At 41.5% G+C, this 25,545-nt stretch overlaps 1 long non-coding RNA gene across 2 annotated transcripts in view; it reads left to right on the top strand.

The window, feature by feature from the left end:
* Nucleotides 1-3,139: 3,139 nt before the first annotated feature.
* LOC125701975 (uncharacterized) overlaps nucleotides 3,140-25,545 on the top strand; it is a 57,202-nt gene continuing 34,796 nt past the window's right edge. The window contains exon 1 of one of the 2 annotated variants that reach the window (XR_007380409.1): nucleotides 3,140-3,205. This is a non-coding gene — a long non-coding RNA (uncharacterized LOC125701975). Of the gene's footprint in view, nucleotides 3,206-20,865; nucleotides 20,939-25,545 lie in introns of those variants that run through there. The other variant, XR_007380410.1, reaches the window with a different exon arrangement.

Genomic DNA, 25,545 nt, shown 5'->3' with positions numbered 1-25,545 from the left:
TTTCTCTTCTTTGAGTGTTACCAGATGATTTGCCCATGGCTTTAGCCATTCTTCTAGGCCAAGTATAAGTTATTCCAGGTTGGGCTGGGGGCCTAGTGTGCTTCCCTTTGTGGGCCTGCTCTTCACCTGCATGATATCTAACATGGGATATCAACTCATGGCACTCACGTGTGAGGAGTGCAGGTTCTGTGCTGCAGTGTGGGTTAGGTCAGGCACAACTGAACTGGAGGTGAGCATCAGCTGGGATCCTGTGCAGGGGCTGCTCAGCAGTCACAGCATACACTGGGGACGGCACTGGAGTTGGGTAGCCTTGTGCAGGATCTGCAGGGTCTGGCCCTCACATGCCTGGTTGAGGGATCCCTATCTGGCCTTTGTTTCAGCGCAGTAAGCATAATTAAATTTCAGGCTTGTGGAAAACTTGCAGGGGAAAAATGGAAACATAGATTTTTGCACTGAGTTTTAATTTCTGCTCTCTCTCCTCCTTCTTGAAGGGAAAAAAGGGAAAAAAGTAACTCTGTTTTTGGGAAGAAACATTTCAGCTTTGAAAATATATCTTAAAGATGTGTCTAATGGTTAGTGGAGCAAAATGCTTTAATGCAAATTATAAACTCCTTCAGAATTTTCTTCAGAAAAGCAACCAGTATTTCTCATCTAGCTTTATTTATATGTCTTAAATTACACTTGTAAGCATCTTCCTGAGTCAGAATTCTGAAAGAAAAATTCTGTTATCTCAGCTACAATAACTATTTGAACTTATGTAGGATAGTTATCATGATAGTTATATGCTCATTCTTTTATCTTACACTTACCGGTCTTTAAAAACGTTTTTTTTTAAGTATAGGTAATTATTATATGGGTTGGAACTTTTACGTTTAAATGTTACACTTTTGCATGAAAATTTCCATATATTAATGCTAATCAGGGCCACAGGAAATGAATCAGAATTTCTCTAAACCCCCTGCTTTGACTTAGGATTCTCCAGCTTCAGAGATCTGTCTGGAAAACACAGATGAGCCCAGCTAAATCTTCCTGCAGTTGCAAAACTCTCTGATGTTTCTGTGGGTCATCATTCCTTCAGATGCACAGAGTGCTGGCACACATGGTGCTGTACTGTAATGTTAACACCTTGTTGAACTAAATGAAAAACTTGTACCTCTTTTCAGGGCAATTGATTTAGTTATTTATTAAATCTGTGGTTTGGAAGCTCTTCTATGTGTGACCAAGGAAAGCAAGCCTCTTCTCTGTCTGCTTAGATTTGTTGTACAACGTGTAATATTTAGGATCTGCAACATGGAAAAGGTTGGTAACTATTGATCTTGGACTGCCAGCAGACTCAATAGTAAGCACTGCTCCTGGTTAAGATCTCTAACATCAGATGCAGTGTAGGTTGGGAGAACATCGTCAACTGGGAGCCTGGCTCTGTTATCAGTCATTCTGCGTGCAAAGAAGCATTATGGGAATAAAAGGTCTTCAGGGAGAAGTGATTACTATTATAAATATGAGGTAGCATTCATATAAAAAGATTGTTTTGGTACTGTAAATCAGTCAGTAAGGAAACTCTCTAAGACTCAGTTTGGAGAGTTGGAAAGCAGGCATTCTTTTATTCTTGGCACTGGATGCATGAGGGGATCCTCCCACCTACTTGCACGTATGTGGTACAGAAGATCTTTAGCTTGTATACATTACTTGTGTTACGTATGCAAAGATTTTCATGGACAGTACATATTCACTACTTCCTCCCAAATCATTAACATAAGATTCTGCCTCCTTGCTCATGCTCAGTCTTTTTGTGGTAGTGGTCGTGACGCACTCTAGATGAAATTAGTCTTCCTCTTCACTTCTGTTTGCTGGTTGAAACTGGTCTTCATGCATGGTCAGTTATCTCTTTGCCTTGATCTTATAATACCTGCTTTCACAAAATTAGCTGATCCAAACAGAACTTCTTATCTGCCTGGCATAAGGGAGTCAGTATATCATGTCATCTACTTAGCACAAGGGCACAGATTCTTCCTGTTTTCTAAACAGCTACAGGGTTATCCATCATCAAGCATTAGCAGGCTTACCGATATCGCTACACCTTGTATTAGTTTAATATGGAGAGTGAGGGAGTGATGGAAGATTATCCTAGAAGCATGTGAAATTAAGACTAATATGATGATGCTGCTTTATACATGCCACAGTAGAAAAGGAAGGAGATGTTTCATGATTTGAAAGGCAAATTTTTTATAATACGTAAAGCAAATGGTGTGTCCCCTGCTGCAGGATGTCCTGTCAGATATAGTAGTTGGATGAAAGTTAGCAGAATACAAAGAGGCATTGAAGTGAATTTTTAAAGGCAGAAAATACAGGCTGAAAATCTAGCTCCCTGCGGAAACTGTGAATGATGAGCCTCGAGACTGCGTCTTTGTCTCTCTGTGCTGAGAACCTCAATACCTGCATCAAAGAGGGTAAAGTAACATAAAACAATAAAGCTCTAAGAACCATGTATGCCAAGGCATAAAACTCCAACTTGTGCCAATGAGGAAGAAACATTCCCCCTGGGCAGATTGTTCTGTAATTTGCCTGCTGTGAACATCTTCACGTTTAAATATTTGCTGATATTTGCTGTTTGTTTAACAAAAAGGAAAATAAACAGAAAAACTCTAGACTATGAAGTACTGAAATCCCAAAGTGTGTGAAGTCCTGAGCTGTTGAACAGAATTGTGACTCCAAACCAGGGAGAATCCACTGCTATTGGCATGGGTGGAGCTGTGTGAAGCTAGCTGCCTCACTGCAGCCATCCCACCTGGCACTGGACGTGCTGAGTTTGGAATGGGAAGCAAAAACAAGTGTTTTGCTTCCAGGGGAAGTTATTTTTTCTGAACTTGCATGAATGTTGATGCTAATTTGACTTGTTTTACAATAAATATCTAAGTATCCGGAAGCTTTTCTCCAAAAAAGGCACAGAGCAGCCTTTCCCAACAGCCAATTGCTTTCCTCTTCTATGGGAACTGCTGAGTCATGGCCTGAACCTCTGATTGATCACCTGAGGTGAGCCATGAGTCCGCCAGAGGAGCACAGCTGAAGGCAATTCACCTGTGCTGCCGGAAGGGGTGGAGCCAGGCTGCACCTCTCCTAGACCTATTGAAGAGCTGGCTATCAGCAGGGAAGGATCTCTTCTGGAGATTGCCTCTACTGGTGTTTTGTGGGTGAGCCCAGCATAAGGGTAAGCCTTCCATTTATTCTCTTTTGTTATCATAGTCTACTTCGCCTAACTCTTTTGTTTATTTTGTGATTATAATATCTTAATATCCATTGATTATGCACCTCTCACATCTGATCTAAATGAGCATTATCCAGGTACAGCTTTTCTATCTGTAGATACACAGTGACGTTATAATAGTATCTTCTACCTGTTAGTGTAAAGTGGAATTACGTATATAGGCAAGTACATGGAAGGAAACAGCTCTTTTCATTGAGACCTGCCTTTGTGCTACTTTAAGATGGCATCATTTTCTAACAGCAATTGAGGCAGGCTTGCTGTGGTCTGTAAACCTTCAACTCAGCAGTGATCTGGAATGGAAAAAGAGCCCACCTACTTGTATAAAAGTCACCCCCCTGCATCGTGCTTGCAGTGTGAATACGAGAAATACAATGCTTTTAAAGCCAAGTTAATATGTAAAAGCTAAACTATATTCAGCTGTGAGACATCTAAGGCAATTTTAGTGTCAGTCTTTGGGATTATGATTCACACCATGTATGCCTTTTGACTGCACTATAGAATAGCTTTTAAGTATGTTCTGACTGAACATGTGCTGCTGCTGTCTTTGGGCTAGTATAGGCACAATCAGAATCCACAGGCATCTAGACCAGAGCTTAGTGCCTTTATTTGAATGTGCTTTTTTTTTGCTTTTTTTTTTTTTTTTTTTTTTTTTTTTTCCTTTATGGCTTTGATATACCGCTTTTTTTTCTCTCTGACTCATAATGGAAGAAAAAGACTCTTTAATTTTTGATAAGTTTGAATTTTCCTGGAAAAAGACAAAAATGTGTTATCTCTTACAATCTGTAGTAATTGCAATCATAAAAAAATAAACAAATGTTTTGGTACAGACTAAACCAATATATATTAAAAGAACGTTTCGGAAAGTTCATTGCTTAACATTAGTTTATGGAGGGGAAAAAAGATTAAAAAATGCTTTCTGCAACTTCTGTTGGAATTAGCTGATCTGATTCTGCAGTTGCTGGCAGGAGTTCAGTCCAGAAGGACTGTGGGAAAAGCGTGTGTGCCACTGTGTTTATACCTGAGTTGAGAAAAATAGAGTGAGGCCCAGTGAATGCTGAGTTAGGAAAAGCAGCATTGGTATTGTGTTGCAGGGAGGCTGTCCTGAGCTTACAGCTTGTGTTGACACATATGGCTAGTTTGTACAAGCTTTGTGCATGCCTTGGATATAAGCATTAAATGTTCTTTCTGCTGTACTAATTTGCTAGGTGCATAGCAGTTGTTGCAGACTAAACTGGCATCTGAACATATCATTAGGGCCTGCATTTTGCTGCAGAGCAGCAACTCATGTGGTAGAGATTAGGGGTCAAATTCTGCTCTCCCATATACTGTTGTAAATACCAATAATCACATTTATCAGAATGATGCTGAGTTTAAACTGGTGTGATGAAAGGCATCTGACCTCATTGTTCTTTTGTGTTTAATAATGTATCTGGTATTCTATAGAGGCAGTCTTTATAATGGATAGGAGAGTAATCCATAAGTTTCAGTAATTGCTGAGATTTTTAAAGGAATCTAAACAACTGTAACATGATTTCCTCATTAATTTCAGTGGTCCAATGTTTAAATATCTGAAAATCTCATCCATACATTATAATATGCAAGTAATAGTCTAATGTAGTTTCATGCATCATCTTCCAAAGGGAATGCCCTCACTTTAGACTGAGCTGTTAGGAAGAACAGCATGCTGCAAGATGTTGCAGTGACAGCATTGTAATGAGGTCTGGTAAGTGGTGATTATTTTTTCCTGGCCTTTTTTTTGTGCCCCCTTTTTCCACTGATGAGGCATAGGCTGGACTGGAGGAAGCAGTGACAGTACAGTCTTACCTCTGTGCTTTGTAAGACAAAATGTTGGTAAGTCAGTGGTAGTATGATGTCTTGGTAAAACCTGGTTCTACTTGAGGTATCTTCCAATCCTTTTTCTGATACGCTTTATTGCCTTTAGCACTCTTGTCTGAGCAGGTGTCCATATCTTCTGCAGCAGCAAGCATGACAGTGGTTCTCTGATGTGGCTGTAGATGCTGTCATACAAACAAGGAACAGGTCTCATGGATGAACTCTCCAGAAAAGGTCCTTGTCAATCTTAGGGTGTAGGGAAATATGATAAAATTTGCTTAAAATGCAAAATGCTCTAATTTACTTCATTACCTTGTCTCTTTTTCTGCCTCCTGTTTTAGCCATGTATTTTGCCTGCCATTAACTGAGAGTATAATCAGTTCAGGGCAGTTCTTGCTTAAGTAAAAGCAGTTGTAAATGTTCACAGAAATTCTAGCATAATAGGCAACACATCACTACTTTTTATATGCAATTGTAGCTAGCAGAAAGAATAAAAATAAACTTTTACTCTTTCCTTTTATCTCTGCATTATTTGTGAATCTGGACTGTATTCTGCTTAATCATCTTCAGTAGAGAGATCACAGTGTCCACGCTCTCTGGTATTTATGCCACTGAAAGCAATGAGAGTTACAGTCATGTGTTAGCTTAGGCTGAGGGATCTTCTGTTAATCGTGCTGATGCATCAATGGTATAAAGTGAAAGCTGAGCATGTAGCTGAATTTGCCTTACCGACTGTTTGTCTTCTCAATCTAAAAGCTGGGTGTGTTTACACCTTAAGACAGCTATGTGGAGCCTTGTGCTGTTGATGTTAGTTAGCTGAGTAGAACCAGCATCCAAAGGGAACTGAGTTTTCAGCATCATTGTGAGGAAAGCTGTTGTGCGTGCAGTGGAAGGGATCAATGTGCCAAGCCTGACTTAGTTTGCTGATCTGAGGAGTGTATCAGATTCTCATTCATCTATCTTGTATTCAGTTTTAATTTTCCGTGTTAAGTGGCATTTAATCCACAGCATTCAGAATGGAGATTTTGAAGCAGTCACTTTCATTTGTTTCCTTAAGTGTCCTATCATGTCACCTCGATAGCAGTTGTGTACTGACTTACTAGGACTGTTAGCCCTCAATGCATTGGTCTCCCTGTTTTTGTGCCCTTAGGAGTTAGGGTGGGGAGGTTAGAAAATCTGGGCAAATGTTAAATGCATTTATGCAGCTTTTACACCACCAGAGGCACTGTTACTCAGCCCTGTCATTATTACCATAACAACTTAATTATTTTATTTCTAGTTGCTATTATATTCTTGCTATTGTATTGTAGGCACTGTATAAACATACAAAAATGATGGTCTCTGATCTGCACCCTGTTGCTAACCTCCCTGCAATCCCAGCCTGGTTAACAACACCTCATCAGCGCTCCTCTCGTCTGCACCCCCACCCGGCGCAGGGACGTGAGAGACGCATGCATAGGATGTAGCTCAAGTGCTGATTTAATGCTGTGCAACAACCGCCTGTATACCGAGACACGCAACCACCCCATGAACGCATGACCCGTTAAGCACCACTCAGAACCACCCCCTGTAACTACCACCCACCTTGGCCCGAGTACTGCCCACACGGCTTAAAATATTGAGTCCACAAAAAGACAGCAGACTGATACAACAAACAAATCACCAGCCCATTAAAAGTATAAAGAAACAGTTTTACCCTCAGGTCCTTGTGGCTGTCAGGTGATGGTCTTGTGGTTAAGTTTGAGTTGGCTTTGTCCTGCTTGGAAAGGGGCAGGCTTGCTTGTGTATCAGTTTATGGAAGTGCTTATACTCTGGTCTGTCTTTAAGCAATGTAAATTATTTTAGTGCACAATTTCAATGAGACAAGAAACCTGAGATAACTGTGGCAAAGAGGACTGTCATATACCCGAAAAAGCTGTACGGTTTCTGACAAAAGCCGCTGATGGATAATTGATGGTTTTCACTGCCCCATCTCAGCTGCTATGCAGGATTTAGTATAAGCTATCAAAATGTAATTGCCATCATACCCCTGACTTTCTCTGTTGCCTTCCCCTCAATGCTCTGTCAGGAAAAAAGGAAAAAGGAAAAAGCGCTGTGTGACTCTGCATGTCTTTGCCTCTGGGCAGTGCTGTAAGAGATAACAGTCCCAGTTTCCCTGCAGGAACAGTGAAATCTGCATAGGACGTGTTTAAGACAAGGTCTGTCTGTCCAGGGAAATTTGTAGGGATCTTAGTATAACAAAGCTTTGCAATTTTCTAATGCAGACTGAGCCCCAGGCAAAGCTCTGGATAAGGGCAGTAGTGTCACTGTTTTATACTGTGTGACTTGCATTTAGAGATGTGTGGGAAACCACAAGCCACATGGGCATCTGCTTCCTCCATAAAACCTAATGTGCTCTATGTTACATCAGTGAATGGGGTTAATCATTTCTGGGAGGTAGCTCTACGTGTATCAGTACCTCACGGCTCTGAAATCTAGCACTGAAATTGAAGTCAGCTGTTCTGACTTTCATCTTTCAGTGTCAGTGCCAGAGTATTGTAGGTAATATTTTTATAGAAACTCTCCTGATCAGGAATTGCCTTTCTAACCTTATTTTCAGCATGCTAGGCTTTCTGTCTTATCAAACCTTTCTTTGTCTTACTGCATTTGTGTTATTTTCTTAATCCCTCTTTGTTGACACTAAACTTTTTGATATATTTTTCTTTTGAAGTATTAGTACTTACTATCTATTTTGTTCTGCTTCTCTGCCCTGGTTTTCTTGTTACTGATAGCCTTGCAGACTGTTGTCCAGTTGCTTTTAATGAACCTTTCTGAAGCTCTTTCAGAAATGATGCTTCATGAGGTATGAGATTACAGGTAATGAGGAATCTTTGCCTATTCAGAGACCCGCTTTTCTTTGGAGCACATTTGTGTCTGGGCTTTCCAAAAAATGCCATGAATATGGAGCTGTTTGTGAATCTTAGATATCTAATTGCAGTTTTGGATCTTGGTGGAGAAAACATGGGAGGTAGATAGTACTATCACAAAGAGATGTATGCAAAAGCAATTGGTGAGCCTTTTCTTATCCTGAGCTGCATGTGACAGAAGTTCCTGTTGAAATCAATACTGTAGCTACTGTAGTTGCCTGTGGCATGGAAAAACAGCAGAGCTGGGACCATAATTTTTACAGGAGTGGGCTTGAAAAAACCACCCCCTGAACTAAGGAACCTTTTTGCAAGTGGTCTTTTCAGGTGAGCCTGTGCAAGATAGTCCATGCTTCTTAGCAAACCTAATTAATTCAAGCAGAACACCATATTTAAGCAAGACTGAGATGAATTTCTGCTAGTTCTTCACTGGTGCTGAGTAAACTTAGATGCAATTTTTTGCCTTGCTCTGTATAGCAGAGGTTCATCCTTCTCCCTTCTCACTGCTTTAGCCACTTTTGACTCAGTTCAGAAGTGTGGCTTCCTCTGTAACGCAGAATACTGGAACATCCATGCTGCTCCATATTGTCAGTCCACCTCTGATTTTGAGCCTAGCAAGAGTGATGGGTATCAGCAGAACCTTAACTGCTTTCTTTTGGAACGTTACTGCTCTCAGACTCTAAGAAAGGAATACAAAATGCTGCTTCTATGCTGCTGGTAAAAACTAATAGCAATAATTAGATTTCTCTTTTCTTGTTGCAGTGCTACAAAGAGATGTTATTTTTAAAAAGAGATCATTCTAAATCTGGAGCATGTATCTCACCAGTTTGATAAGAAGGTGAAACTTAAGGACCTGAACTCCACTTTGATGAAGTCTTAAAGAACACTTTAGCAAGTAAATGGTTAACCAATAAGTCTGAGTGTAGAAATAGGGAAGAGGAGTATGATTATCATGGGATAAGCGAATGATTAGTGTTATGATGCTCAAAGTATAGCCCTGGAGTCAAGTGCTTAATTATTAATATTATTATTCATGGATGAGTCCTTATGATGTGGTAAATGAATATTGTTTGGCCATAGAATGAGATGTAGGCCACCAGTTAAATATGCCAGGCAGGGCTTACATACATACATCATATGAATTAAATCTACCCGTTAGCCACGTGCTCTCCATTGGGGATGGAGTCTTCATCAACTTGCCTTCTAAACCTGTTTATGCAATATGAATTTTAAAAGAAAGGGGAAAAAAAAAAAAAGGGTAGAAACAATGAACAGCACCATCAACAAAATAACAATCTTCAACTTTATTCCTTTAATATTTTTACAGGGAAATCAAAATGCCCAAAATATAGGAGGGAGACAGGTGGAGAAAGAGATGAGTGAAGTCTGGGCTTAGGGAAGGTATGGAAGGGGGCCTGGTCTTGGTAATGAGCCCAGATCTGTTTTTCTGGTATCATTGGCTGGATTTTGCCTTCAGTTATGCACTTCATAACTACACAAATCCACAGTGTGTGATTAGCAGCGCAAGTTGGAGCAGAGAGCAAATGGCACTCACATGGCTTTGATGCTGACTTAAGCATCATCTGCAGCATCCCCAAGCCCAGGCACTCTGATCTTTGTTTTTGACCTTGTATCAAACAGGATGTTTCAGAGAATGTGTTTGCTGCATTCCTATGCTAGACTCCTCTGTGGAAAAGGCTCGTTTACATGGCACTTAGCTGTATGTCATAGTGATTGGGCTAAAGTTTGGTTTGGGGACTATTTTATAAAGGGCTGTGTTAATTCTTATTGAACAACAACAGTACAAACTTGATTCGAATAAGCATCCCAACACACCCAGAAAAAAACAAACAAACAAAAAAAAACAGCAAAAGTTGCTGTAGTGAAATAAATGGAAAAGATTTTCTTTGCCCTCTAGTCACTGAGGGCCAGCATCAGCCTCTGCAAAATCCGGGTGGTGAGTTGCTGCCTCCTGAAGCAGAGTTAGACCATCTGGATAAGCACGCTGTTTCACTGTCCTTAGTGGAAAGGAGCTGGGTCTTACTAAGCCTAAGGGATGCTAGATAAAGTCTTGTCTTTGTTGAGTGCATCATTTAGCAGAGGGAGAAGTGGTGCATAAAGCATTCCAAGGGATGGAGGTTATCTGTATGCTGTGTATGCTGACACAATTGTGAATGAGGGATGTCTATTTTCTTCCCTGTTGATGTTGCTTATTGACAGTGTGACTGTTGAAGCTATGTACTCACCTTCCACTCCAGTCCCCAGAAGTTGTGTTCTTGTAAAGAGCAGTGTGGTGTGTGGTGGAACAGAATAGGAGTGGAAAAGATGCCTTTCCTCCTTCGCTCACTTTTCTGTGTGTGTGTCTTTATTTACAATCCAGCTTTTTTCATATTACTTCCTACATTATGACAAGGACTCCAGTGGATTGCTATGGCAACTGGTCAGCCATGCCTGCATACTAAATGGAGACACCTCCATGAAGGCTCACAGAGGAAGGAGATAAGTGATAATGATGCAAACAAAGAGAACAAACTCACACTAATAGCAGTAGCACCACTTGGCTTCATTGTACTGTGGAGTAGGATGGGGAACATGAAGAATGAAAGCTGATATTGCTACTTAGGGCCAGAAATGTTTGTGAAGCACCAGGAGAGAAACATCACACTTTCCTACCCTGCCCTCACTCTGCAGCCTTCATTATAAGTAGATATATAGCAGATATGTTGGTGTGTAAATATAGGTGGGCTGCTAATTTGAGGGGAGTTGGGGGAACTACTATGGGAAATCAGGGATGCAAATGTTCCATTATTGGAGATTGACAGTGATGAATGGAGAGGGGAAGAGGGGCTGCATGATTGGATTCCTCCTCTTGGTACTTCTGTTAGTTGGTCTGAGTCTGTGCCTGTGGCTTTGGGGAGTGTGGGGCTGGAGGGAGTAGTGTAGCACAACAAAAATGCCTCTCTGGCTTGGGGCAGTAAGAGCTGACAATACAGTTCATCTTGTGTTTAACAAAACTGAGCAGGAATTCCTAAATATCTGGCAGAGGAAGCTAGGGATGGGGGGAATCTGTTCTTCCCTGTGTGATTCAGCCTCATCTGTCTGCTATGTTGGGTGTTCCTCTTGTCTCTTAGTGGCAAGCCCATATGGTAATTGCTCCTCCTTGTGACTGCAGGAAGCCAGTCTTTTTGCCAGAGATGAAGAGGGAATATGCGGTAGGAGGAAGGAAGGAGGGAGGGGGAGGATAGTGTGGCTCTTAAGACCAGATGTCCCCAAGCAGGCTCCAGCCTCCTGGGGTGTCTCGCTGTGTACCACCCTGAGTCAGGCCTTTTCGGCTCCTTTTCTCTGCTTTTTTTCATCCCAGCTCAGTGGTTAATGTCCTCGTATCAGGGCCCGCTTGAACCTGGTGCCACTATTAAAAATTCGGTACACTTTGATCCCTCTTGAACTTTGGGATTAACTAGGTGAGTGGATGTTCCCAAGGCAGAGGCAGTGGAGGCTGTCTGGCTGTTTGTGATGTGGCAGGTAGCGTGTCTGAATGTGCCCGTGGCCCAGAAAGACGTGCTGCATACAGAGGAGTTCAAAGGACATGTCTGTCTAGCTCAGGTCCTAAGCTAAAACATCCCAGGATCTGGCATAGAGAGGATGACAGCTAGTGCCTTGGTCATGCCTTTCTCTGAAGATCTGTGAACCATCACCAGCTGGCTTTGTAATTAATGAGAGTAGATTTCCCCAGTCTTCTCTGGGGTTGTGTTGGTACATGAGGATGAGAATTTCACACATCACTGCGCTGTTAAAACAACACATTTCTCACAAGCCAGGAAAAGTACTTGCCTATGTGCCAAGCAGCTTCTTGAAAGTGCATGCAGAGACACTCACCTGGTACAGGAGCAAGACCACAGAGCAAAAAGGTGACAGTGAATGCTAAAGAAAGAGGCAGACTTGCTCTTCCCTTAAACATTGCTGTCTTTGTAAATGATTGAAAGCTGTTGATGTTGTGTTCCCATGAAATATGGCATTCTTTCAGAAGTGGACTTCAACTCCGTGGCCCTTCCACAAAATTATTTTCTTTTGCCAATTTCAGTATGTTATTCCATCTGTGAGGCTGTACCAGGTTCCCTGTAGTTGTTGGGACATGCTGGAAATTCTTGTGCTTTCATTTTTGACCAGAGATCTTAAGCTGGCTGGCACAAAGGGATGCAATTTGCTGACTTTGGTGTTGGAGGCCGTGAGTTCAGGTTCTGTTCCCTTTCTCATCCTTTTTCTTCTTCTAATGAAAATAATAAAAAGAAGAGAGATGTGATCAGAAAGCACTTTACAAATACAAAAATATTGAAAATGAGGTGTTTGCTGCAAAAATGAAATGAAGTTAGTACAGGCAGAGCCTTGAAATGGGTCTAGTTAAATAAGCCTCAAGTACTGATGACTTGAACCCTTTTTTCTTAGGTTTGTACACCCACATGTGGGAACTCAAAAGGGTGAGCCAGTGTAACTCTAATTGTCTTATTTATCTTGGCTGTTTAAACAGCTCACCATTCTGTAACTTGGCCCTTTCTACAGTGATTGCATCTCTATACAGTTGACCTTTTCTTCCCCCTCCAGGTTGTTTTTTTTTTTTTTTTGTATATGCTACAAGTTTTCATGTGAGATATAATTATCTGAACCCCCGTAGGCTGTAAGGATAAGGTTTCAGTCGTTTTTGGCAATGAGGTTCTTTCCCAGGGCTGCAGATGGTTTAGGTGAACCAGATGTACTCAGATAAGTTTGTTGCAATTTCTTTGTTTTTCTGGTTGTGCTTCAAAGGTGGCCCTTGTGCTTCAGGGTTAGTTGCCTTATAAAGTCTAACTTACTTTTGTGCTTGTGATGAGTGCATTTTTTGTTCCACTGAAGATTGTCATAAACAATCCCATTCTTGCAGGTTTCTCTTTAGAATTCAAGATGTGACAGTTCTGTGTGTTTGACTGTATGTCAGTGCTTGGACTAAGGTTGAAAAATAAAGCATTACAAGATGTTTGGGATCTGCTGCTGCAATATCCTATCACTGCATCCAGCTCTATGTAAGGGGCTGCGCTGTGCTGGTACAAGCTTACCCAAGAGGTAAGGGCTGCCTGAGTATCAGTCCATCTCTGTGCAGGCAGCCCTCCCAACTCCACCCAGCTGCTCCTGCAATTGCATCTTAGCCTGATCCTTACAGATTACTGATGGTCTGGAAAGTAGACAGATTGGTGAGCTGGTTAATTCATTCTCGATTATTATTATTGTTTATACTGAGAAACTACAAAGAGCAGTCTCAGGTCAACTTCTCCCCTCCACCCAAGCACTTGAAAAGCCTATGGGCAGGAGGCTTTCAGCTCTAATTTGGCTTCTATCTCACCAGAGAAGAAGAGAGGAAAAAAAAGACTTTTTGTGACTCCAGTTTTGCATAGGGCTAGATGGAAAGGGCAGAGTGAGTAAGGGATCTGGCCAGAGCTGCACAAACTGGCTGGGTTGGAAGTATCATCTCTCCCAAACCTGCTGCAGGGATTGTATCATAGGGAATCCTTAGTTCTCACTGAGGCCTTCTATTTTTAAATTTCTCCATCTTAATATTCCCATAATTAGTTACAGCAGCCTTTCTTTCCTTTCTGCTGCACTCACTCCATCTCCCTGGACTTAGAGCCAGAATATCAATATCCGCTAGGAACAGCAGCATCATTTTGGAAGCAGAACACAAAATGTGGTTTGGTGACAGCCCTGTTCAGCTGCTCCACTTGAAGGGGTAAAATGAGAAGTGTGAAGAGCTCACTGGCTTTTTTTTTTTTTTTGTGAATGAATTGCTCTTTTTCTCTTTCCTGCGAATGCCAGAGAGGAGCACCCCCAGTTTCCGTTAAAGCCCTGTTCTCTGGCAGACCCATGGCCCACTGATCTGCTGAGCTCAAACTGTGCTGACTGAAGGCAATCAGAGCTCTGGTGCTCAGACCCCTCAGGAGTTGGCTGCTTTCTTCCCCCCCCCCCCCCCCCCCCCCCAATTTCATGTCTTTTTTTTTTTCTATTTGGGCAATGACCAGTGGCACTTAATATGGGTCAAGCCTGGCAAACTCATCTCCATGGCAACCCTTAATGAATGCCATTGGCTGAGTGGTTCCATCCCTGCATCTCATTAAATTTCAATGACTTTCATGGGGCTCGGACATGTAATTAATATCAAACACATGGTATTCAGCAGGATAAGGTTTAACAGCAGGCAACTTGTGCAGTATAAGGAGACTGATGTGGGGAAGCAGGGGAAACATTTGGGTTCTGTCCCCAAACTCCCCAGGAACAAAGCAGCTCATGGAAAAGAAGCGGAAGGCAGTCTGGCTGTTGTGCTCACAGCTCACAGAGCCGTAGATGGGCTCTTTAGCCCTTCTTGCTGTGGTGCAGACTGGGAGACAGCTCCATGATAGGGGCTGATGCCAGCATGTCGTGATAGTTCTTAGTTGCTTTGTGACCAGTGGCCATTTTGCTGAAGGCAATCTAGTCCCATTGTTGTAGGAAATACAGAATGATATCATATGTGCTGGCCAGAAGGGAGCTCTCCAAAGGCCAGGAAGAGTGGAGAGGACTGCACAAGGCAGGCAGAAACCTTCAGTTGCCTACTTTTTAATTTATTTTGATCATGTGTGGGTACAGCTGCTTTGTCTGTTGTTTCTGTGGCATATAGCAAACTCTCCCTATCCCCTGCACAGCAGCACCACAGAATAGCATGAGTTCTCATGTGAAACTGCTGTGGACTCAGAAAAATCTTGTGCTTATTATTAGGCTTGAGAGAATGACACGGTGCTGTGATGGCAGTGCAGAAACCATCTGACCCAGTTGTGCAGGGCCCAGAGCAGGCCTGTTCTCTGGGGGAAGGGATGGATGCCAAAGTACAGAACAGTGTGGTGAGAAGTGATTTTGCTTGTTTGCCAAATTGCATTTGAATTTCCTAGAGTTTGTCTGCCTCTAGCAAAGATCCCAATCACTTCAGCTGTATTAAAATCTTAACAGCATCTTATCTCCCATGGACTAATGTTATCAGACATTAAATGAAACAAAAGGAAAGAGGAGAATAGGGGAAACCACCTCTGCTAATTACTAATGCAAAATAAGTAATGAGATGAAAAAATGATGTGCTATCAGATACAATCCTGGGGTTTTTAAAACAAATTATTTCATCTTTAGCTGTATTGCTGCTATTCCCAAGGGAATAATATACAATTCTGACAAGAATATGAGGGTATAATTCAGCAGCAGGTCTGGTGAAGTTATATGCACTTTAATGAATGGTGGGAAGCTAAGATTGAATTATTGCCTGAGTGCTCTGTCAGGTTGCCTCATTTTGTTACTCAGGATATAAAGAAAATTATTATTGACAATACTAGGGAGATTCATTTTGTCTGAGTGAAGAAGGTAAAGGGGTGTACTGAATATGTGACATAGTGGGAGAAGTTAATCTGGACTGTAATGTGGGATGGGGAGATCAATAGTGTGGATCACAGGGATGGATATTTAACATATACGTGACACAGCAAGGGAAGGTTTACCAGCTAGGATGCATGAAAAGGGACTGGGTTGGATGCAATAAAAATGGCGTACTATGTGACTAGTAAATAATGGCATGGAAAGGGTGGTATTCAGGGATCCTTATAACCACTAGAAAGAGCAGCAGTGGCCAGAGAGCGAATGGAATTTCCTACAGAGTTAAGCTTAAATTCAATTCTTCTCTAAGTCTCCCAAGAAAACCCAGACCTTTACGAGTCTTGTAAATGGTAGTTAATCTGTTTTACCCAGCTGCTGCTCCTCCTTTCTTGCCGTTAGGTGGCAGCATCTTGATGTGCAGCAGGGCTCCTGGAGCATTTACTGAGCCCTTCTATTCCGGGAGTCTCAAAAGCATCTGCAGACATTTGTGAGCTCAAGCTCATATCACTTACTGCAACCATGATGTACTATGCCCAGGATCCTGATGGGAAGTCTTAAGGGCAGTGTTACGTCATTATGAGAAAAAAAGGCTGAGGGGAGACCTTACAGCTCTCTACAACTTCCTGAAAGGAGGTTGTGGTCACGTGAGGGTCAGTCTCTTCTCCTTGGTAACTAGCAGTAGGACTAGAGGGAATGGCTTCAAGTTGTGATGGGGGAGATTCAGCTTAGATGTCAGGAAAAATTTCTTTGAAAGAGAGATCAGATGCTTTAATGGGCTGCCCAGGGAGGTGGTGGAGTCACCATCCCTGGAGGTGTTCAAGAAACGTTTAGATGTTGTACTGAAGGATGTGGTTTAGTGGGGTATATTGGTGGGAGGCTGATGGTTGGACTGGAGGATCTTGGAAGTCTTTTTCAATCTTGGTGATTTTGAGATTCTGTGGCATGGAGCTGTGAGTGAGGCATAGTGAAATTGCAACTGAGACTCTGTTTTTGTAGGTCATAAAGCTGTGTCTCTGTTTTCCATCTGTGTTACAACCGAAGACTTCAATCACTTGCTGGAAGGCAGATCTGAGGCTGAGAAAGGTGGGCGATATGGGGACACAGTGAGAAGCATCAGACAAAGGAGTACAGGGTCTCTGGGTATTCTAGAGGTATATGGACAGTTGAAACTTGGAAGGTTTTGATATAAACTGGGGAGATGGCAACAAGCAGGGTGATGGATTGTTTTCTGAACTGGCCTTGTGCTTGGGCTGCACTGTTATGTCCCTTACTGGAATAGGTACCTGGCCAGCAGCTGTGGTTGCATATAGAATCACAGAATGGCTTGGGTTGGAAGGGACCTCTAGGATCATCAGGTTCCAGCCCTCCTGCCACAGGCAGGGTTGCCAGCCACAAGACCAATTACTAGATTAGTCTGCCCAGGGCCTCATGCAACCTGGCCTTAAACACCTCCAGGGACAGGGATTTCTGCAAAAAGATTTTGCAAAATAGATTTTGCGAAAACCAGATTTGGCATTTGTCCAATTTAGTTGAAATTGGCAAATGAGTTCAACTGATACACAATCTGTAGTATGTAGGTATTAATAAATCTCATGATTATTAAGAGGGAACTTGCACAAACATGTAACAGAGCAGAATTGCATAGGACTTGTTTTCTTAGGAAACCAGCCTATAGTTAATGGCTACTTTGGAAAGAAAGATTTGAAGTTTTTCAAACTTTCAAGAAATGTTTGCTCAAAAGTAAATGTAAAAAATGCTTTTAAAAGTTCCTACCGAATATCTTTCTTATCTTGCCCATTTGTCCACAGGAAATTCACAGTTTATTTTTCAGGATTCTGTGTCACAGAATTCTAACCAAGATCTCAGTTTCATACACTCAGAATATAGAGGTCATTGGCTTGTTTGATTCATCATGCTTTCCATGTTGAAAAATGTAGCCTCTAGTTTTGAGTACCATTAGGGTAAAGGGATGTTTGGATCTGGTGTACTGGCTAAGGCCCATTTTTAGTGTGGAACAGAGTTGGTAGCTACTAGAAGGAAATGAATGTATTGGAATCCGGTGCAAAATACTATAAGCGAAGTAACTGGTGATCTTGTTTCATCAAATTCCTTTAGCTTACAAAATAGAAGGAGATCTGTCCAGAAATTCTTTTCACGTTTATTCTTGCCATCCACAAACAACTTCAAAAGCAGATTAAATTCAATCTCTTTGGACTTGTCCGCTACATGACTTTCATATTTTTTGGAGAAAAAAATTTTCAACAAAATATGGAGATTATTTTTTCATTTTGTTAACCTGTGTTAACATAGTATTTGATCTGCCTGTTCAAAGTGCAGTCACTTAACTAACAGTCAGCGCATTACAGACATGAGCAGGGCCTGATCCAGACTATCTAGAACTTTCCCAGTGGAGGGATTCATAGCAACTTGAATCGTTCCGTTGGTTTCTTCTCTGTTGAATGGTAGATAGAGATACAGTGACATAAATGCAAGATACTCTCATAAACAGAAGATAATGTGGGTTAGAAGAGACTGTCTTGTTGGGTCTTATGATCACACTCCTCATCATGCCTTGAATTTTGATACCGTAGACCTCAGTGTCACATTCCTACAGTGGCTTTTCTAAAATTTGCCGAAGATGGATAGCTTCTTTCTAAGTACAGTTCTGCTCAGAATATCTTCTATTCTTGATATTTCAAATAGCAAGAGTGTCCTCAAATGCAAAGTTTGGATCTGCATTCTGAATCAATCACAGGAAGTGTTTGTACTAGAGGGATAATCCATATCAGTGGCTGAAGGGCAAAACATTGCAGAATATGTTATATTATCGTTCCAGAAGTGGGCATTATATGCCCAGGGAATTCAGATAAAATTTGGAAAGTATTCAAATAAAATAAGGAATGAAAAATAATTTTTAAAAATCTAACTTGCCTTTGCAGAGATGCAGACTTGGTATCTTTATCATAGTAACATAGTGCTCATGGCCAAAATTAAACTGATTTTAAAGAACATTACATTTATGCATTGATTTTTAAAATTATTATTATTTTTTTAATATGCACTCAGTTGGGATGACTTGGAACATATCAGATTTGTTAATGGACACCTGTGTTAATGAGTGATAAGGACAAGAAGGAATTACATGGTGAATGGCAGTGCTCTGCAAGATTTGTCATCCTAACAGTGATTTCTGGGCAGAGATTTCTGCATCCCCATCAAATCATGAGAATTCTGTCCTCTTCCCACCTGTGACTGTTCCAGTGGCCCTAACAGCAAGAACTAGGCAGCCAAGATGTAGACTGCAGTCTCACTACCAGGAGGACACATACTGACACCAAGTGATCTGTGGAAGAGAGGTTTATCTTAAAATTTGGCAGCAAAGAGAAGAAGATAATATTTGAATCGAACTGTGAAAAACTTGCCAAATACCCTTAGGGCCTTAACAAATTGCAGCTTTTGAAGGACTGAGCTGCTTTTTTGGCTTGTGATTTAATTTGGTTTTATTTCCAAACCTGTTGGAAATAAAAACTCATTTCTAATTGGCCTTGCAACCTTAGATTGCTAATTCAGACCTGATCAGCATAGTGAAAATCTGCTCCCAAACTGTTGTTCACAGACAGCCCTGAACATCTGTCTGGAAGAGCAGGTAACAAGAAGCCTGTAGAGCAGACCCTTTATGTGCAATATACATAGTGTGGCATACTTCAAAAGTAAGAGCTTCTGGCAGACAGGAGCCAGTGCCAGGAGCTGTTTGGGTTTTGCCTGGTGGCAGCAGGGGCTGCCAGCTCTGAAAACACCCAGAGGCAAGGACTTTTCTGAAGGGCTGCTTTTAAGCTCCGAGACATAGTTTGATTTCAGCAGTTTGCTTTTCTGCTGCAGTTGTGGCCATGAGGCCCTGTGCTCAATTAAACTAAGTTGGTGCTGATTGTACTGCTAGCACATGGCATGTTCTGTGCCTAATTGCACAGCGTGACATGGTTTTCCACATCATTGTTCTCTTGCATGAAGCACAGGTTTTTGCAGGACTGAAAAGATCTGTTTGTATGTGAGCTGAACAAATTTTGCTTGTGTTACATTTTAACACTTTTAAATAGTGAAACATCACAATGTAGGTGGTTACGCTTGCCTTGAACGAAACAAACTTCTAAATACGAAGAACAAGAAAATGGCAAATGGAGAGGATTTTTATTAATTTGAGAAGAGAGATGCTTATGTGGCATGTGTGCATAGACATGTTTGAGGATCTCTGTTGTGTCTGAATATTTATTATTTTAGAGCAAAACATTTAGTTTTTCCTGCTTCTATTAGCTCAGCTTGTTTTTTATGCATGCCTCATGACATTAAACATGCCAGCTGATGTCAAGTAGAACACAGACACTCTTATGTGCCTACAGCCTTTGAGGACAGGGCTTTTCTGTATCCTATGGATAAAATACTGGCTTCAGGCTTTTTTTCTGTGAAGAAAAAGTATATTTTAATAGACTAGTGTTTGGTCAAAAGTTTTTCAGCTCTATTTTGCTGCAATCTGTCCTACTCAGAGCAAACATGCATTCAGAGTTGTGGAGAGGTAGATAAATTGCTGCCTTGAAGTCATCCTACAGTGTGTATCTTTTTCCTGGCTCCAAATGAGTAGTGGACACACTGATTTTGATTTCCAGAAGCAACTCATTCCTTAAAATGCTAGGAACAGAAGAGAGATGTTTGCCAGTGCAGTACTCTCTAAGATGAGTAGATTTTGAGCCAGCTCCTTCTCTGCATTTTCATGCTCTTCTTTGATGTGGGTTCAGAGGACCTGTGACTCTGCCAAACACTCAGTTCCCTGGTGGCCCAGGAGTATACCAACATCTTGGAGCAGCCCTTTTGGGGCTGTCTGCTGCCCAAGTGTGTCTTCTGATAGGCGTAGAACAGACACAGGAGATCGGTTCCTACAGATGTAGCAGGAGGATCATTGGGATTGTCTGCAGCGCTGGCTCATCTGTAAGAGATGTGTACAGAGCCTGATCTCCATAAGACCTGGCTTAAAAATTTGGCCATGTAGAAATCAGCTGAGTTATTTAATTACTTAAGCTTGTCTCTGGCCAGTACCAAAAATGTATTGATTTATAGATGCCTTTTCAGCATATTCTTAATGCATTTGCAACAACTTGTAACAGGACCATTGTTTCATTATAATTTTTCTATAGTTAGTGCAGTTGTTCTTCTTTTGATATAACTAAAAGCCATAGTTTAATTTAATTTCTTTTTTTTTTTTTTTTTTTTCTTTTACTGGATTTGGGTGTTATATTATAGGCATGTGTGGGAACTGTTGAGTCACAGGCTAAAGCACAGATTGAGCACCTGGGGGACAGGACCCAGTCAGCCCTGGGAGCACAGGTGAAGGCAATTCAGCTGTGGGACAGGAAGGCACGCAGCCTGGCTGCACCTCTCTTAGCATTTAAGGGCTGAGTGCTGCTGGGGAAGGATCTCTGCTTAGAGATCCCTCCTTTGTGGAGGCTTTCCTGTGAACTGAAATCTTCAGAGATGGGTGAGCATCTTTTCCTTTGAAATATCATCCTATCTGTGCTGGTCCCTTTGCTGTTATGATTCTGTATCGCCCTTCCACTGTGTTAATCTTTCTAATTATATACTTAAAAGTATCTGGCTGCATTTATACACTTCTGCAGGTGCAAAGCATTCTTTCAGGACCACATGGAAGTATCTAAGGAATGTAGGGACAAACAATAGCATCTGCTCATGAAAGTGGAGTTTTGAAGTAGATTGTTCTAACTTGAGAACATGACAGTTGCTGTTTATGCAGCAGATTCCTTAATATAAGTGTAAAGGGACAATACACAGTGAAGAGTGGGAGCAGCGATGAGTCTGTGCCACTGAGGTGCTGCTGAATGAGTTTCTGCACCCTTAGCTTGGTTGAGAAGCTGGTACTTGTCGTTTTAGCACCATTTGCACAGTGACTTTAGGGACTTAGCACTCAGACAGTTGAACAGGTCTTTCTTGGCTTCTTCCACCTTTCTTTGATAGTTTTGCATGGAAAAAATGTAGCTAGACATGAGAAGGATTAACCTGCTATGTATCTGCATGGGTTATTATTCTGCCACTCTAGGCAGAGAATTGCATTCCAGTAATTTACTGAATTCTTCTGGTGGGCTATTGTGACAGTGTTAAAAAAAGTAGGTCATTTGAATGCATTGCTGGTAACAGTAATGATTTACACATCAGCTGGCTGCTCTGTGCATGTGTAACCTCTACCCAATGTCACCTCCAAAGTGGTTCACTCCCCTTGCAGTGGAACGTGCCATCTGGCTAATGCACACGTGCATAGTTTGCATTTCAAACTAAGAAAAACTAATAGCATACAGAATGCTGTTTATGTCTATTCCTTATAGAGATCTCAGACCTGGGCTCTGTCACAAGCCATCTGAGAAGGCTGCACTGCTGAGATTGTAAAAGGTGGTCTCAGGATTAGAACTTGCTTTAAAAGTTCTTCCTGTATGTGTTGCGAAGGAGCTACTAAAAACACACACACACACATATATATTTATATATATATAAATATATATAATATATTTATATTATGCTGCCTTCCCTGTGCCAGCTCAAGCATTGCTGAGTTAAGGAGCAACTGTAACTGGAGTTGCTAACAGATCAGACTGGCTGCTGTGGGACCTGCACCAGGGAATTAACAACAACATTTGTCAACTGTGTGTGGAATGAGAGGTGCGATTAGAGTTTGAGATGCACTGCCAGCCAATGCACCCATCCTCTGCTGAAGCAGGCTTTATTTCTTGTGGACAGAATTCATTCTTACGTGATCCCATCTAAGAGAGCCAGAATAATTTTGTGCTTGCCATTCAGAATGAGGTTAACTATGGAAACAGTGCAGAAATCATGTGCTTTTAAACTGGATAAAGCAAAACAAAGTAAAATAATTCTAATTGCATCTTAGAACTCACTTGTGAGTTTACAGAGCTTGCAGACTGGGGCTGCAGCGGGAGTAATTTGAAATGCAAGTTGGCAAAGCCTCAGAGCTGAGCTGACTGTAAAATGTGTCTCTCAGTTGTTTCATTGTGCATTTAATGCTGGATAGTACAAAATCAGGCTCAGTGGGTAAAAGTAGTCTGGTTAAGGTCGTGTGCAGCCTTTGCCTTTCTCACTCAGTTCAGAGGTGTGGTTCTGTTGCCTCTTAGCTACTTTAAAGTACTTACTGTTGGATTCACTTTCCAAGGTTCTGGAATTGCTGGTGAGACCAAAACCTACAACTTTAAAGTGAATGTATCTGAAGAGTCAGCAGCGATACGCTACTGCAGGCTTTCTGCTCATGCCTGTGGTAAGAGGTTAGTTTTTCCAGCCCAGCATAATGCAGTGAGTTGATGGAAAGCTGAGAGATGCAAGCTTGGCTAATTGGAACACTCCTGGGAGGATGTGAATTGCACAGTTTCCATAAAGATTAGACAAAAGATAGTGTACATCCCATAATGTAACAGCATTGGGATAAGATTAATAGCAGGAGCACAGCAGCAGTGTCTGTCAGACCCTTTTTTATTAAAGGAACTGAATTTTACAAACGATATTTTTCTGGTGATGGGTGGTGTTAGTCTGTAGGCAAAATCCCTTCCCTGGGACTCCCCCAACTTTCTTACCAACAAAGCCCAAGCTTATAATGGTCCCAAGAGCACAGGCTTTTCTGTTATGAGATGCAATGAACTTGTAGTTCAGCTTCAGAACTAAGCCAGAAGTAGAATCATCTAAAAGCACCGTAGTCCACAAATCTTTTCTTCTGCAGCTTCTTTACACAGGGCTATCTGAGAAAAGTTAATGAAGAGTCACTGATCTGAGGCTTGGGGGAATTGACTAGGTTTGTGTAAACATATCAATTTCTTCCATGTTTTGCATGCACTGTACAGTCTGTCCCTGCTCTCAAGGGTGCTGAGCTGTGTCTCAACCCTGGAGAATACTTATTCTTTCAACTGGGACAACAAAAACTTGGAAATGTGTTACCTTTGTTTGGCAAACGTTGCCCTGGAATGGAGTAGCAGAAGGTGCTGCAGGTCAGTGTGCATGCATAAAATTGGACTGGGAAACTTTAGCCTAGGGAAGCATTGTAGGATCAGAAACAAAATGGTAATTTTGCCATTAGCTATAGGAAATTTTTGGGGGGCTCAAAATTCTGAGAGTTACTGTGTGTCATTCTATTGTCTCACTCTCTAGTTGCTTATTAGAATTTAATCTGTGGTGTTGTTTATAGCCATGGGAGGAAAAGATTTTTGAATCTCCACTGCTCTAAATAAGATATATTTCCTCTGGTGTTGGGGAAAATCCCAATCAGCCACTTCTTATGATCCTGGCAAAGAGTATGTGTATTTTTTGGCAGTCCTGTTGGCAGGAGATGCTTTTTTCGTATAAACTTCTTTGGATTATCGGTAGATGCCAGCACGCAGTAGCTAAAACCTGGTTACAGGCCTAATCCCATGCTGATGAAATTAAACTTTTAGCACAAAATCAAATGAGTTGTATATGTGAATCTGTATCCCCTCCCTGAACAGATCTGTGTATCTATCGATAGATGTGGTACCAACAGCCCAGATTCCAGACACTTGTTGTGCCAGAATTACAGAATCACAGAATCACAGAATGGCCAAGGTTGGAAGGGACCTCAAGGATCATGAATCTCCAACCCCCCTGCCACATGCCGGGCCATCAATCTCCACGTTTAATGCTAAACCAGGCTGCCTAGGGCCACATCCAACCATTACTGCCATTTCTGATGGTTAGGTAAGCTTGAAGGCCTCATTTTGCTCTGATCTGTTGTTACAGAGGCTTGAAATACTCCAAGCTTAGCTTGGATCAAGTCAGGAGGTGATTTTAATATGCAGTAACTGTCCCTGGGTAATCCCTGTAGATAGTCATTATTCAGGGAGAACTCAGTGGCAGTTGTGCTGCATCCAGTAACTGTATGAAGGGAAACATTCAAAACCAAAACTTCAAGAAGTCCTGAGTCTGCCAGAAACAAAATATGTGCAGTCATCTGAAGAATTTTTCAGTGCAGTTGCAATGATTGCACACCTATGAAGCGAAGAAACTGAGGCTTTGGGGATGCTTTGAGCATACAGACATTTCTCCATGTCTGTTGGCACTCCATATGTGCCTTTAGGGTTACTCATTTGACCACCTACCTGTAGTCTGTTCTTATGAGTTTGTTGCTTGCTGCAATTGCCTGAGTCATCTCAGACTGCTAGTAAACTGAGCATGTTTCCTTCTTTTGTTTATTTTTTTAAAAAAAGTGAACCACAACTCAATATTTATATCAAGCTCAATTAAAATCACACGCAGAAAAAGTTCATGAGTAGTCTGCATCTAATGAAGAGGCACACGTTCATAACAGCCCATGTTCAAAGATACTTTTAACAACAGGAGTTAAGGATTTATGATATAAGTATTTTAGTCGCTAGAAAACTGGAATTGTTTCTTTGGAGAAAACAAACAGGCTCTGGGCTCTTCCTAAGAGCAGTACGAACTCAGCAGCTGGCAGCTAGTTAGCCCCCCTGCAGAATGAATTAACGATGAAACTGCTTTCATTCAGGAGGGAGTTTTATTGGGCAGGATGCTGGGTACCAACACAATGAAGTCTCCAGATGCCCCTCCCCCTTGGGGTCTTCAATTACACTTCATAATGAGCACTGTTTCATTAGCGAGGAAAGAAGTCAGCACTAATTAAAATTAAATTAGGACACACTGAAGTTGTGTTGCATGGTGTGCTGAGATATTAATAATAAAGAAGCTGCCTTGAACAAGCATGGGCTAAAGGGAAAAGCGGTAACAATTAAAATACTGAATGTTATATCAATGCTGGATTTTTAACGCTCCAGTTTTGGCTGTGCGTATGGAAAGGTGATGTCTGGACTGGTTTCTGTAAGTTGGAAGAGGCATCGCATCTACATCTGTCAACATAATGTCTGGCAGAACATTTTCCTAAAGCTTGCCAGGGTATTTCACAACACATACATGTGCATGTGTGCCTGCAATCTGATGTTCATACACACACTGCTGAGCTGATGTGTGAAAATAAGAGGTACACTGCACATGAAAGCCCAGCATAAAGTACCGCTGACATACAAAAGGTGTCTTGCATGAGTA

This window comes from Lagopus muta, chromosome 17 (assembly GCF_023343835.1).
Source record: "Lagopus muta isolate bLagMut1 chromosome 17, bLagMut1 primary, whole genome shotgun sequence".
Lineage (NCBI taxonomy): Eukaryota > Metazoa > Chordata > Aves > Galliformes > Phasianidae > Lagopus > Lagopus muta.
This window is presented reverse-complemented; position numbering and strand designations above follow the sequence as displayed.